Raw genomic sequence first — 14,459 nt, forward strand, 5'->3', positions numbered from 1 at the left:
AATTCTTCTTGTATTTTTTTAATTTATTCTTTGAAAATTCCATGCATGTATTCAATGTATCCTGATTATGTCTAATCTTCACTCCCTCCTTCAAACTACCTAAGCCTTCCCCAAGACATCTCACTTCCAACTTTACGTTCTTTTGTTTTTTAAGACCCACTGAGTCCAATTAGTGCTGCCCATATGTGCATGGGTAGGAGGTCATCCACAGGGGCATGGGCAACCTATCAGTGGTTACTACACAAAAGAAGAGTGGCTTTCCTCCTCATCAACTGTCAATAGCTCCACAGCTAGTGGTAAGACCTTGGGAGCCCCTCTTCCTCCATACTGGAATGTTAAGTGGCTTAATCTTTTGTAAACAATTATACCTATTGTGAATTCATATGCAGAATAGTTGCATCATGTGCAGAAAACAGCATTTCATAGCACTCCTCCCCATCTCCCAGCCCTTGCATTCCTTCCACCCCTCTTCCATGAGGCTCCCTGAGTCTTGAGGAAAGGGTTAATACAGATGTCTCATCTGTGGCAAAATATTCAGTCATTTGTTCTCTGCACTTTGCAGCAATTTGAGTCTTTGAATTAACTCTCTGCAATAAGCTTCTCTGACCAAGATGGAGGGCAGCACAAATCTGTGTATATAAACATATATATTTAGAAAATAGTATGAAAACATGATCATTTAGAAAAAACAGTATTAGTTGGGCATGGTGGCACACCACTTTAGTCCCAACACTTGAGAGGCAGATGCAGGTGGATCTCTGTGAGACTGAGTTCAGCCTTGTCTACATAATGACTTCCAGGCCAGCTGGGGCTATACAAAGAAAAAAAGAAAAACAAATATCAATAGTTTCTCGCTTTGGGTCCATGACCTCCCTAGCCATTTTGACAATGTTTATAGTATTAGGTATGAATTCCCTCATGCAGAGCAGACTCAAGTCAAGGAAGCAGTTGCTTACCAAAATAAACAGTTTTGCCACTATTATACCACTGAGCACATCTTGTCAAGCATGTTTTATTAACTGGAATTGTTAGTGCTTTGATGGTATTCATAAATTGCTATGTTAGTTCTCTAGAAAACGTTTATTTTATACATCATATTTTATAGTCAAATAACCTTAGGGGAAAGTCTTTGTGTTTCTGGAATGTATAACTTATTTTAAGAAGTGGGAGCTGGCTGGAGAGATGGCTCAGCCATTAAGAGCACTGACTGATCTTGCAGAGGACCCACATTCAATTCCCAGCACCCACATGGCAGCTACAAATTGTCCTTAACTCCAGTTCCAGGGGAATCCAAAGCAGTGCATTCATATGTATGCAGTTGTGCTTGCCTGAGCATGTACATGTGTAGGTTCACTCAGTATTGGACTTAAAGATGCAACCTACTGTGTCTGGACTGTACATGGGTTTGGGGAATCTGAACTCATGTCCTTATGCTTGTGCATCAAACACTTTACTCACTGAGCCTCTTCCCATGTCCTTTTCTTTTATGTTTAAAGACTATAAAATGTCTTTTGGAGGCAATCAGAAAATGAATGCATTTTCCTCTGCATTACTGTTTTCTTAGAATGTACCAGAAATGAGTGCTGACACAAATACTAATATTGTGAGGAAGCAAAGAACCAGATCACAACAAAGGTAAACCAGTTAACCTGAATAGGAAAAGGGATGTGCTTCTCAGGAACTCAGTTTACTTCCTGTTTTAACAAATGTCATTTGAACAAATTTATATACAGTAAGTTAATTTTAATATATATTGACATATATGCATGGGTAGATAGATGGATAGATATATATCAGTATATTAAAGGTGAAGTTAGAAAGACAAGGCAGTCACAAGAGCCAGGCCTCACAAAATTTAAATGTCATAATTCTGTTTTAACTCCCATATTATACCTCCTTTGTCTTCATTAAATTTTTCAAGGAGAATAACACATTGTCTTCATTTGAGCTGCATTTAAATTCAGTCACAGGGTCAATTGTTTGGTGATAGGTAGAAGGTGTTCCTCAAACAAAGGTCAGATGGGGGGCTCACTCTAAATGATTAACATGAATAAATATTGGTAGGCCATTACTGTTATTCTGAGGAGTGATCTAACATAACATATCAAGATATTCACAGTAAAAAGTAGAGTGTCTAATCAGACAGAAAAGAGAAACCATTTTATAATGCTATGAATTAGCATATGAGAAAACCATTAAGATTGGACTATTAAATTGCTTTACTTCCAAAAACTCATCTCTCCCTATGGATCTGTTTTATACAGAATAAAATGAGTGGCCCAGTTTAGCATCTAAGCTTTTCAAGTCAAATATTATTGAATCTATTAAAATGGTCTGATATCATCTTTCATATCTAAAATTTAACTTATTTAGGGTTTATTTTCTAATTTTAGTTTAACTTTTGACCAATTTAAAAATAAAGATCAGATACAACTTGTATGACAAATGTTGAAAAGTTAGAGAGAGCATACAGAGTTAGAGAAACGAATTGCAAGTTATACATTTGACAAAGTGTTCAAATCCTGAATATTTAAGGAAATGAAAACCTCAATAGCAAAGCCAAACAAACAAAAAGCACAAAAACTATGAAACAGAAAAAGCAAAACTCACATCAACTTGATCTTAAATAGGTGACAGACAGAATTAGATATTTCTTGAAAGAACATAGACAAACATATATGACAAACTGTTTAGCATAATTTGCTCTTAGGAAAATACAACCAAAACTACAACAAAATACAATTTCAGTACAGTAAGAGCAGAGAACACTAAAAACACAAAATATAGCAGTTCTCATGAGGATGTGTAGAGAAAGAACCTTTTCATACTTTTATAGGATTATAAGTTAATTCAGCTATTATGAATGAAAAGATGGAAATCAACCAAAAACTTAGAGAAAGAGCCATGGAAAATGCCTTTAATCCCAGCACTCAGCATATGAGGAGGCAGAATCAGGCAGACCTCTGTGAGTTCCAGGCCAGCTGGGGCTATGGGAGACCCTGTCCCAAACAAAAGAAAGCAAATTAGAGAGAATATTACAATAAAATCAAACAATCCCAAATATCTCTGGCTATATATACTAAGGAAATGAAATCAGAATATTGAAATTACAACTGTACTCTTATGTTCTTTGCAAAACTATTCACCATAGCCAAAAATGGAAAAAAATACCCTTGGTATCTATCTAAAATCATGTGCTATACATACACAATAGAACACTAAGAAGCCATAGAGAATAAAATCTTGTAATTTGTAAGATTTGGAGGGGCTGGATAGGATGGGTTACCCCTGTAATAGCAACACCAGGGAGGAAGAGACAAGAGGACAACCATGGTCCTGAGACTAGCTGGGCAATATAATGAATTCTAGGTCAGCCTGCCTCAAAATAACTGGATGAAAGATTATCTATAACTGGAGATCATTATGGTAAGTGAAATAAACCAAGCTAACACAGACAAATATTGAATGATGTCACTCCTATAAGGAACCTAAATAGTTTATCCTAATTGTTGTTGGGAGTACAACAGTGACAGCTAAAGTTTGGGGAGGGACAAAAAGGGAGCTATGTTGAAAAACTGATTAATTGGTAGGAAGTTTTATTTAGGTATATGTAAGAAGGTCCATTCAGAACTCCAGACAACCACTTTAACTATAGGCTTTTCAAAACTAGTGAAAAGGAATATGAATGTTTCACCCCAAATTAATGATGTCTGAGATTAATATGTTTAATTTGAATTACATAATGTATGCTTAAATTACCACATTAGCACTAGCATATACATTTTTTATTTTTAAATATGTTATAATTAAAAGAAATTTGAAACCAGAAAAATAATACTATAAATTGACAGGAATAATTTTGTGAGGGATTATTGTGCATTGAGTTGTTGCATGTAAAACCAAATCACAAATTGCAAAGCAAAACAAACAGATAAAGTGAACACCATCAAAGGGAAAAACTTCAATACATGCATCAGAAAAAGAAGAAAGACAGTCCCAAGACTCAGAGATAATATTTGAAAATTATATGTCTTACAAGAAACTTCTACAAAGAATTTATATCTTTAAAGACTCAAACATAAAAAGAACCAAAAAAAAAAAACAATTAAAACATGACCAGAGGATCATAGCAAAGAAGTCACAGTGGCAGAAGCTCAACGGTGTTGGTCAAGTCAGACCCAAAAGCAGGGAGAGAGGACAATAAATGAAAATAATCAATGAACAACAACAAAATTTTGAATGTCAATTTTTAGTATATTAATTAGTTTTATTGGCATTTTCCTAATGATTGATGATATTGATCAGTTTCATGTAACTGTTAGATGTATGTAGTCTTCAAAGTAATTTCTTTCTTATTGAATTTCTGTGCATTTTTTACAATACATCTTAATCATATTTAGACTTTCTCACCCATGTGTACTCCTCCTATCCCCCCACTGGATTTCATGCATTCTATCATATATGTTAAGGCCTATTGAGTCAAGTTTGTGTCCTCAGATGTCCCTTGGTGTGAATTCATCCACTAGAGCCTGATCAGCTTATCTAGCATCATTCCCATAAAGATCAACTCAGCCAGAGCATAGTGGCACACATCTTTAATCCCAGGACTTGGGAGACCCTGTCTCAAAAAGACCGAAAAAAAAAAAAAGATCACTTCTCCCTCACCCAGCAGTGATCAGCTGCCAATAGCTCCTTAGCTAAGGTTGGGCTTCTTACCCACTGTGAAGCTGTAGGCTAGGTGCTGTAAGTTCATATGAGTGTGTTCTCAGCTACCTGGAAACTGGTTCCTTGGGATCATCCAACACCCTGGTTCTTAACAATATTTTCCCCCTTTTCCACAATGATCCTTGAGTCCTGCATAGCTGAGTTTTAATATAGGAGTCCTAACCAGGGACATGCACTTTTTAGTCTCTTATTTTCTACATTTTGTCCAGTTGTAGTTTTCTGTGTTAATCACCATTTTTTGCATGAGGAAGCTTCACTGGTGAGAGTTGGGAGATGCATTAATATTCTCTCTACCCCCTGTTCCACCATCTTCTCTGAAACTTAGGTGTAGAAGTTACATTGCAAATGTGTCACGTAGGGCTGGGCATCTCACAGGCACTTATTCTCTGCATTTGGCCAGTTGTTGAATGCTGTAATAATCTCCATTTCTTGCAAAAAGAAGCATCTTAATGAGTAGTAAATAGTATACTTGTCTGTAAATATAAGGATACATATTTAGCATACAGTAAGAAATTACATTTGTCTGGGATATGACAGACATTAAATTTTACTCTAGGATCTATGATATCTCCAACCTTGTGTATTTGGCTATGTTTACAGTACCACCCATGAGTGCCCTCCACTGAGTGGGGTATTAAGTCCAATTGGATAGCTTCTGATTACCTCCAAGATAAAAGCGCCACTGCTGCAACCAATAGATATAATTTGCAGTGCTGATCATTTTTGTTATTAGGCCTTACAGCTGGGTTGGACCACTGATTGAGTCTCTCCTTTAGCAGCTTGCATAGTATCTTTTGATACTATGAGAGCTAGCCTTCAAGGAGGAGGCTTAGAGGTCAGTTACAACTCCATTGCTCCAAAACCTATGTCTGAGTCTGGACTGTTTTCAGCAATAGGATCTGCCATGCCATCTCCAATGAAGTCTGCCTGAGGTTCTTCATGGACTGAGGCTGAAACTTCAAGGAAGATTGCCTCTTGGAACTGGCTGTGCAAAGAAAGCTTGCTGTGCACTTGGCTGTTCTACTCTTGCTCTTATCTTTACTGTAGGCATTGTGTTCATGGCTCACAAAAGTAGCTCAAAGTCCTTACTCAGGTCAGTGAGCACGCCTGTGAGAAAGTTAGATACAGATGACTTCTCTGGAACACTGTCACCGATATTACACTTCCTTCAGATACTCCTCTTCTATTTCAGGCATTAGTTAAATTAGGAAAGAATAGGAATCCCTAAAAAGTCCTAGATAAATTACAACAGGAAGAATTTTTTGTGGAATCCCCTCTTGCTAAGATTGCTTTAGCTGCAAAGATTATAGAAAAAGGATCTAAGATAAAAACCAAGAAAAAACTGCCACCCACTGTCAGAACTAAATATGGATATGCATATGTATTAGGTAATGGGAGACTTTGGGCTCCACCAAAAGGGAAAGGATGTTGTAAAACCACAAATGATTAAAAATAAGAATGGTTGCCAAACCTCAAAGGACAGGCAGGAATCTGATGTCTGGTACTAGGTAATTAGCATCTCTTGCTTTTATTATCGGAATAACTTTTCTTAGGAAATTGTTGACTGCTTGATTAAACAAAGAAAGATTTTGCAGTTATGCTCTGTATATAAGCTGATGCTTGCAGCTTGGAAAATACACTCAGATTCAACCAGCTTCTGTGTTGTTTCTATTTGTCAATCGCCGAATCCTTGCCCACTCTCTTAAAGCCCTGTTCCCGTCGGACTGAGTGCTCTGGCCGAGCTGGTCTGTCGCAAGGATCTTACCTTTAAGTTTTGGGAGGTAATCAAGGACTGTGGCAATAGCCTACGTATTTTGGGAGCCTCTTTGACTATCCTGACCAATAACTCGAAGGGAGATTTCTCCTGTCTGGCACTGTGTTTCTTGTTATATAGCCTTTAGCTATATACATGCACTCATGTATAGGTATTGTATGTGTATTTTTCAGTAGGCTTTTCAACTAATACATTTCCCTCAGGCTTTTCACACAACCTAAGAATTGTTTATCAATCTTATCTCTTCCTCTGTATAACCCTCCCTCCCCAGTTATAAGTACTCCCATTTCCATCATTTTACCCCGGTAGTACAGATTCTCTGTGTATTTTTTAAATCTAGAATATTCTTTAGTTGAATTTTTTTGTAATTTTTGTTGGGTTTTGTGTGTTTCATACAGAATATCTTAGTCATATTTATACCCCTTCCCAATTGGCACCTTCTCGTGGACTCTCCTCCACTGGAATTCATGCATTGTGCCATTTGAGTTAAGGCCTATCCAGTCAAGTTAGTTTCCCCAGACATCTCTCAGTACAAGTTCATCCACTGAGGTCTGGTCAGATTATCCAGAATTCCTCCCTTTAAGAAGATCAGCTCTTTCTCATCCAGCAGTAATAAGCTTCCAGTAATTCTTCCACTAAGATTTGGTCTTGCTGCCCATTTCTGCAGTCCTGTGCTGGCTTTTTTTCTACTTGAGTTGGCATGGGTCCTGTGTGTGTTGACACCATTGCTGTAGGTTCATATGAACAAGGTCACAGGAGCCTGTAGGATGCTATTTACGTATGGTCATGCAACTCTTCCCTGGCTCTTATAGTCTTTCATCCCCCTCTTCCACAGTGCTCCCAGAGCCCTAGGTGGATTTTAATATATGAGTCCTGTCCAAGTACCCACACTCTGCAGATTCTTATTCTCTATGCTTTGGCCATTTGTGTCCTTTTGTGTTCATGGTCCTGCAGGGTCTTATAGCTTTGAATACTGCTACTACTTTGTGGCTCTTCCCAACTTACACTGTTATTATTATTATAGTTTTCATTGACTATTGGTGTATTTCATACAACATATCTTAATCATCTTTTTACCCCCTTCTGTATTGATTCCCTCCATAGCCCCCAATGCAGTCTCTACACCTAAGGCTCACAGAACATAGATCAAGGGGTAAAGAGAACACTAATGCACCTCTCAATTATCATCTACAAAGCTTTCTCAAGCAACGGAGGGCCAGGAACACAAAAGGTCACAAATAGCCAAAACAAAAAAGAATTATTCTGTAGAGTGTGGGTCCTTGTACAGGACTCCTACATTAAACTCCACCCACCCAGGTTTCAGTGACTATTGGGGCATAAATATTTTAAAAGCCAGGGAGAAGATTCATGTCCTTATGGAAAGAGTCATACAGGCACCTTGGACTTTGCTCATATGAAAATTATTTTTTATTTAAATGAGCAGTGCCTGATGTGAACAGGTGTTTGATATCTGGAGCCGCATTCCAGTTACCTCAAAGGTTAAAGATTGAGATGCCACAGCAGCATGGCCTGAAAGGGGAATAAGCCAGAATAATTGCTGTTCTGTTCTCTCTGAAGATTAAACACCATTCTCTGAGAATTCAAGGACAGCTACCAATCAGGGTGCAAAAGGCATACAGAATGCCAATTGAATCCGAAAAGAAATGCCCCACATCACATAATATTCCAAACTAAAAATGCAGAACAAAGTAAAGCTGTGCAAGGAAAAGTTAAAATCAAGTATAAAGGCAGGCCCATCTGAATAAGAGCTTTGTCAAAGGAGAATATGAAATAGCACATAAAAATAAGGTAGCTTTGGACTGATGTTCTACAAGTCAAAAGAAACACTCAGATACCAGCCCAGATGCTTTCTTCAGTAAGACCACTCCTCATAAAATATCCTGAGATAGCACCACCAACTAGGGACAAAATGTCCAAATACTTGAAGGCTATGGGGGACATTCTCAGTCAAACAACCAAGTTCCACACCCTGCTCTTTATAGGCTCATGCCTGTACAAAATGCAAAATGCATTCAGTACACCTTCAAAAGTCCCCATAGACTTTACCAGTCTCGATATTATTCAAAGGTCCAGAGTCCAAAGTCTCTTTTAAGACTTAAAACAATCTCTTAACTATAAGACTGCTGGGGGTTCAAACCAGTGAACCCTGGCAAGGTGAGGATTGGGGATGAGTAAGCATGCCGTTCACCAGCCCACACTGCTCCCATTACCTGGTGACAGATGCAATGGGGAGTCTTAGTCAGGCAGAGATTCATTTATTGCAGATGTTACAAAGCTTATAAAGCCACCTCGAACTCCCCCACCCCCCCTGAGGGTGTATCTTAAGGATAGTCACACGCTGATCATGCACTCCTCAGCAGTGTGGAAGTATTCTTCAGACTTTCAAAGCAAGCCAGGCTGCACCCCCAGTAACTTCCTTTCAGACCTATGCAAGGTGGAGCCTTTAGGTCACCACATAAGACCTTATAAAATCACAAGACAAATCACATACTCCCGATATACAATGGAACCAAATGGAACTGAAGAAACACTGGGACAAAACAGGATAGAACACCAGTAGGACAAACACCAAATCCAGTAGCTCCATGTCTGACTTCTAGGACTTTATTTCTAAGGGGCTTAGATGGCTCAGCCCCTCCAGCTTTGTTTCATGAAACATACACCTCTCTCTTGGGGTGGCACCTATCACTGTATATGGCTGTCATTGGCCAATGTCTCACAGCTCTGCCATCTTCAATGTTTTCTTGAATTCTCCACTTGCAACCAGGACTCACTGTCACAGCTTCACACAGTAGTTTGTCAGGGACTTCTTTATGCAGGACAACCCCTGCTCCATGTTTCCTGGCCTTAGTGGTTCTCTCAAACTCTGGAGGAAGAACCAATGGACCCTTCACTCTTACATCATTCACGCCTCTAAAACCAGTACCACATTAGTGTCACTGCCAAGTTCCACTGCTGAACTTGGATGGACACTGGCCTGCTTCCCCCATATTATCAGTTTTCTAAAGAAATTTTTATTGAATTTTTGTGAAAAATTCAGAAAATCATCTTTATAACCCCTTCCCCTTTGGCACCATTCTATATCGCCCTCCACACACACACTGGAGTACATACCTTCTGTCATTTGTGCTAAAGCCTAACATGTAAAGTTAGTGTCCCCAGATGTCCCTCAGTGCAAGTTCATCCACTAGGGCCTAGTTGGCCTATCCTATATTACTTTAAGAAGATCATCTCATTCTCACCCAGCGGAAATGAGCTGCCAATGATTCTTCAACTAAAATTGGGGCCTGCTGTTTATTTCCACAGTTCTGTGCTGGGTTTGGTCTGCATAGGTTTGAATGGGTCTTGTGTATGCTGACACCATTGCTGTAGGTTCCTATGAGAAGAGTCCCAGAAGCCTGTAGGACTCTATTTACATATGGTCATGCACCTCCTCCCTGGCTCTTACAATCTTTCTGCCCCCTCTTCTGAAATGATTCCTGAGCCCTGGGTGGGTGGATTTTAATATAGGAGTCCTGTCCAAGGACCCACACCCTGCAGCTTTTTATGCTGTGTTTTTCTAGGAGCAGAAAACACTTACTGCATCTACGTTTTACAGGCTTGAGTCTTATCTGGGTGTGGTCTGGCCCTGATGATATTCTTTCCATTCTTTATGTGAAAATCTTGAGGTTTCTTTATAATTGCTCTTGTCTCCTTATCAAAGTGATCCTCTTCTTCAGCACATGCCTCAGCTCCAACAGTAATCTTAGTGCTCTTTTAAAATCTAACCTATGCGTTCTGCATTTGTTCCGCATTCTTTTTCATTGTAGATCTCCACTAATATTCACCATTAATAACCACACCACCATTTCCATACTAGAGTGTCTTGAAATTTCCTCGGAAAGGAACTAGTGAATTACTTTTCAACTTAGCCTCAGGCAAGGGATTAGGCTGTGGGAAGATACAGCCAGATGCTTTGCTAAAACATCCCAGTTGCTGCTTATTTCCATCTGGGATTACTTTGTTCTTAGCAGTGCTTTCTTCCAAATTCCTACTAGAACAGCCCATTAAGGTCTGCTTATAGCAATCAACCACTTTTCTAGTCCAAAGTTCCAATATAAAATATAGCTAGAGCAATAGAAAAATAAAGGACAGAAAGGGGATGCCAATTGGAAAGAAAGAGGTCAAATATCTTTATGTGCAGATGATATGATTCTCTCTATAAAACCCCTAAGCACTTCACCAGAAAAAATTTAGACCTAATAAACACATTCAAGAAAGTAGCAGCAAGCAAATATAACATACAGAACTCAGTAGCCTTCCTACTCATAAAAGACAAATATATTAAGAAAAAATTCAGGAAATAATCCCATTCACAATAGCCTCAAATAAAATATCTTGTAATAATCTAACTAAGGAAGTGAAACACTTGTTCAATAAAAATTTTTGGAGTTTGAAGAAGGAAATTGATGAAGATACTACAAGACAGAAAGACCATCCATGCTCATCAGGTAGATTTCAAAGGCAATGTTTTTCACATATACTACTTAACATGAAGCAAAGTTTTTTATGCTTCTTCCTCAAATATAACTCATTCTTAAATTGATTTTTTGTGAGTATTTCATACAGAACGTCCCAAATAATCTTACTCATCTATATACCCACATCCCAAATGGCACCCTCCAATACCACCTCCCCCCACTAGAGCCCATGTACTCTGTCATCCCTGTTACTGTCCAATATGTTGTCAGTGTCACTACCCATTCCCCAGTGCTTGTCCACCCGTTGAGTACATTCAGCCTATCTAGAGTTCCCTGTTTTAGGAAGATCAGCTCTTCTTCACCTAGCAGCAATCAGTTGACAATGCTCCTTTAGATAAGATTGGGGTCTGCTGTTCATTTTCCAATTTTTATGCTGGGTTCCTGTCTGGGACTCTTTTGGGCCACCCTGGTCAACAAGTCAAAGGAAGTTATCTCCTGTTTGGCATTGTTTCTTGTTATGTAACCTTTAGCTATACACATAGACTCTTAAAGAATTACATTGATCCCTTTAATCTTTGGTTATACTTTCATTTAAGACCATACAGTAGGCCCAGATAAACCAATTTACTTTTACTGTAAGGTTGTTTGAGGATCTGTTCCCCAGGGGCCACATTGCCTTGGGATTAGCCCCTGGCTCCTTTCTTTTGCCAGTTCCATCTATGTGAAGATAAGTCAAAGGTCCTGCTTGACTGTGGCTTGCTTCACTTGGAAGCATAGAGGAAATGTTTCCTCTGTATTGACCCTCCACTTTGTAGGCTGGTCACTGGTTTATGTCCATCTAGTGGGGTCTCCAGGGCCTCCTTGATCACGAGGACAGGTGAATCACCACAGTTACAGAGCATTTGAGAAATGTTTATTGTCCCCTGGAACTTAGTCAACCTTGGAGGACAAGGAGCAAAAACTGTCCTTTAAGTCCCTCTGAACAAATTAGTATAGGCCTCAAAGCATGGCTGTTAAACATTCAAGAAGGTTAGTTCCACAAGTCTGGTACTTTTAATTGCCATGTGCTATGTAAATAAAGCATGGGTAAAGACCAACGGTTCTCAGATAAACCTTGACTAGACATATATTATGTTCTTTGAGATAGATACATGTATAATTTGTCAGTAGATTGTTGGACTAATATCGTTCCCCCTGTTTTTTATTTTAAACTAGCTAGGCATTATTTACCTCTCGCATTGTCTAACGCTTCCACCATTGTTTCCCCATTTAAAGTGCCCCCATTTTCCCATTTATCCCTTAGTAATACCCTTCTCCTATGATCCCACATCTCTGTACTCCTTCTTTCCCTTTATCCCCAAGATTCCTTGCATAGCCTTCCCACCTTCCCTTAAAATAACTCCATTTTTATCCATATTTCCCTTATTAACATCTGTTTCCTATTGTTCTTCTGTTTCTGATTCTTTCTTTTCCTTTACCTCCCTGATTCCTTTTTATTGTCCTGGTTCCTGTAGTTATGCCAGGATATACAATCACTTATAGGATTAGGTGATATGATCCACATATGAGGGGAACATATGTTGTTTTTTTTTCTGAGTCAGTGTTACTTCACTTATTGTAACAGTCTCTAGTTCCTTCCATTTACCTGTAAATTTCATGATTTCATCTTTTTTACTACTGAGTAAAACTCCATCATATAAATGAATTACATTTTCATTATCCACTCATCAGATGAGGGCCACTTAGGTTGCTTTCATTTCTTAGCTATTGTAAAAAGAGCAGCAAACAAACATGGATGTACAAGTGTCTCTGAAATAGGATGATTTTTTTTGGATGTATGCCAAGAAAAGGTATAACTGGGTCAAATGATAGGCTCATTTGTATTTTTTTTAACTTAGATTTAATTTGGGGAAATCCGTTCTACAGAAATAAAAGTATGACTTCCAAAAGATGCTTGGACTAGGGACATTTCTCAGTGGTAGAGCACTGGCCTAGCATGTTGGAGGCTAGGCTCAATTCTCAGTACCAAAAAAACAGTGTGGTGGGGATAGGAGTTGGCAAGGTGGTTCAGTGAGTAAAGGTACTTGCTGCCAAGCCCTATGACTTGAGCTTGGTACTCAAGATCTACATGGTGGAAGGAAAGCAATAATTCCTGCAAGTTGTCCTCTGCCCTCATATGCAAAAACATTTGAGTGAGGGAAGCTTGTAATCCTGTGACAGATGTTGGACTGTCCTTGTTTTTCTGAAGCAATGAATTCAATAAAGAGGCATAGACAGTTTCAGCAGAAGTTAATTTAGCAAATCAACAGAAGGAACGTTGAACAAAGCTAGCACTCCAGAGAGAGAATGGAGTCTCTCCCAGGCGAGGAGCAGCACAACCCATCCTGTGCTTCAGATTTTAAAGACTATTTTATGAATATTTATGAAGTTAATGGTATATTCCTGGGAAAATGAGACATTTCTGTCCCAAATCATGGTAGACATGATAGAGCTCCCTTTTAGATATTTCTCCCCATGATCCCCACAAAAGGGAAGGTGTCAAAATTACAATGCAAGAAATGATAATGACATCAGGTCTTTTGAGGAGATGGACACTTTTTTAATGCATGTGTTTCTAATATAATGGGAACAACCAAACTGCATCTTCAAGGATGTTTAGCCACAAAGGCCTAGTCTGACCATCAGCCACCAAGATACTTGTGCAGTTTTCCTTGGTTACCTAATAACCTAAAACCTAACTCCTTGTCTATGGGGCTGTCTGGAGTGATCTTCTTCCTAACAAATGGAGGCTTTCTTTTTCTTTCTTTTTCTTCCTTCCTTTCATTCTATTTATTTTTAGAATATACATACATATTCTATTTATTCATTTTATTTTTAGAATATATATACATATATTATGTCTCCCTATAGCCCCAGTGGGCTTGGAACTCACTATGTAGACCAGGCTGGCCTCAAATTCACATAGACAAACCACCTGTGCCTCCAGAGTGCTGGGATTAAAGGTGAGGCTACACAGCTTGTTCTCATGACTGAGCAGCAAGTATCTCAACCAATGAGCCATCTCTTCAGCTTAGGTGAAGGCTTTCTTAGACACCATTCTTACAATTTAGTCTGTTGCAATTAGATACATTTGATGATATACATGAAGGGGCACATTGCCTTGCCTATGTCACTCATGGTAGACACCCTGAAAGCAGCCACCAGCCAAGACTGGCCCCATTGTTTTTCCCAGTACCTTGCCTCCCTGTCATCTGGTCAGCTGGACTATCTTATACCTTCCTGCAAGCCCTTTTATTTCTCATCCATGGTGTCCCTGACCATGCTGGGTTTTGTTTTTCGGGAGGTTTTTGCTTATTTGGTTAGTTGATCTTTTTTTATTTTTTTAAATTTATTTTTTTAATTAAAAGAAGCATTTCATTACAACAGCATTAACCTATTCAATAACAATTTTCTGAGCTAGGCTGCATCTCTTACAAAAT

Source organism: Nannospalax galili, unplaced genomic scaffold (genome assembly GCF_000622305.1).
Source record: "Nannospalax galili isolate Female #2095 unplaced genomic scaffold, S.galili_v1.0 scaffold94, whole genome shotgun sequence".
NCBI classification, from domain to species: Eukaryota; Metazoa; Chordata; class Mammalia; order Rodentia; family Spalacidae; genus Nannospalax; species Nannospalax galili.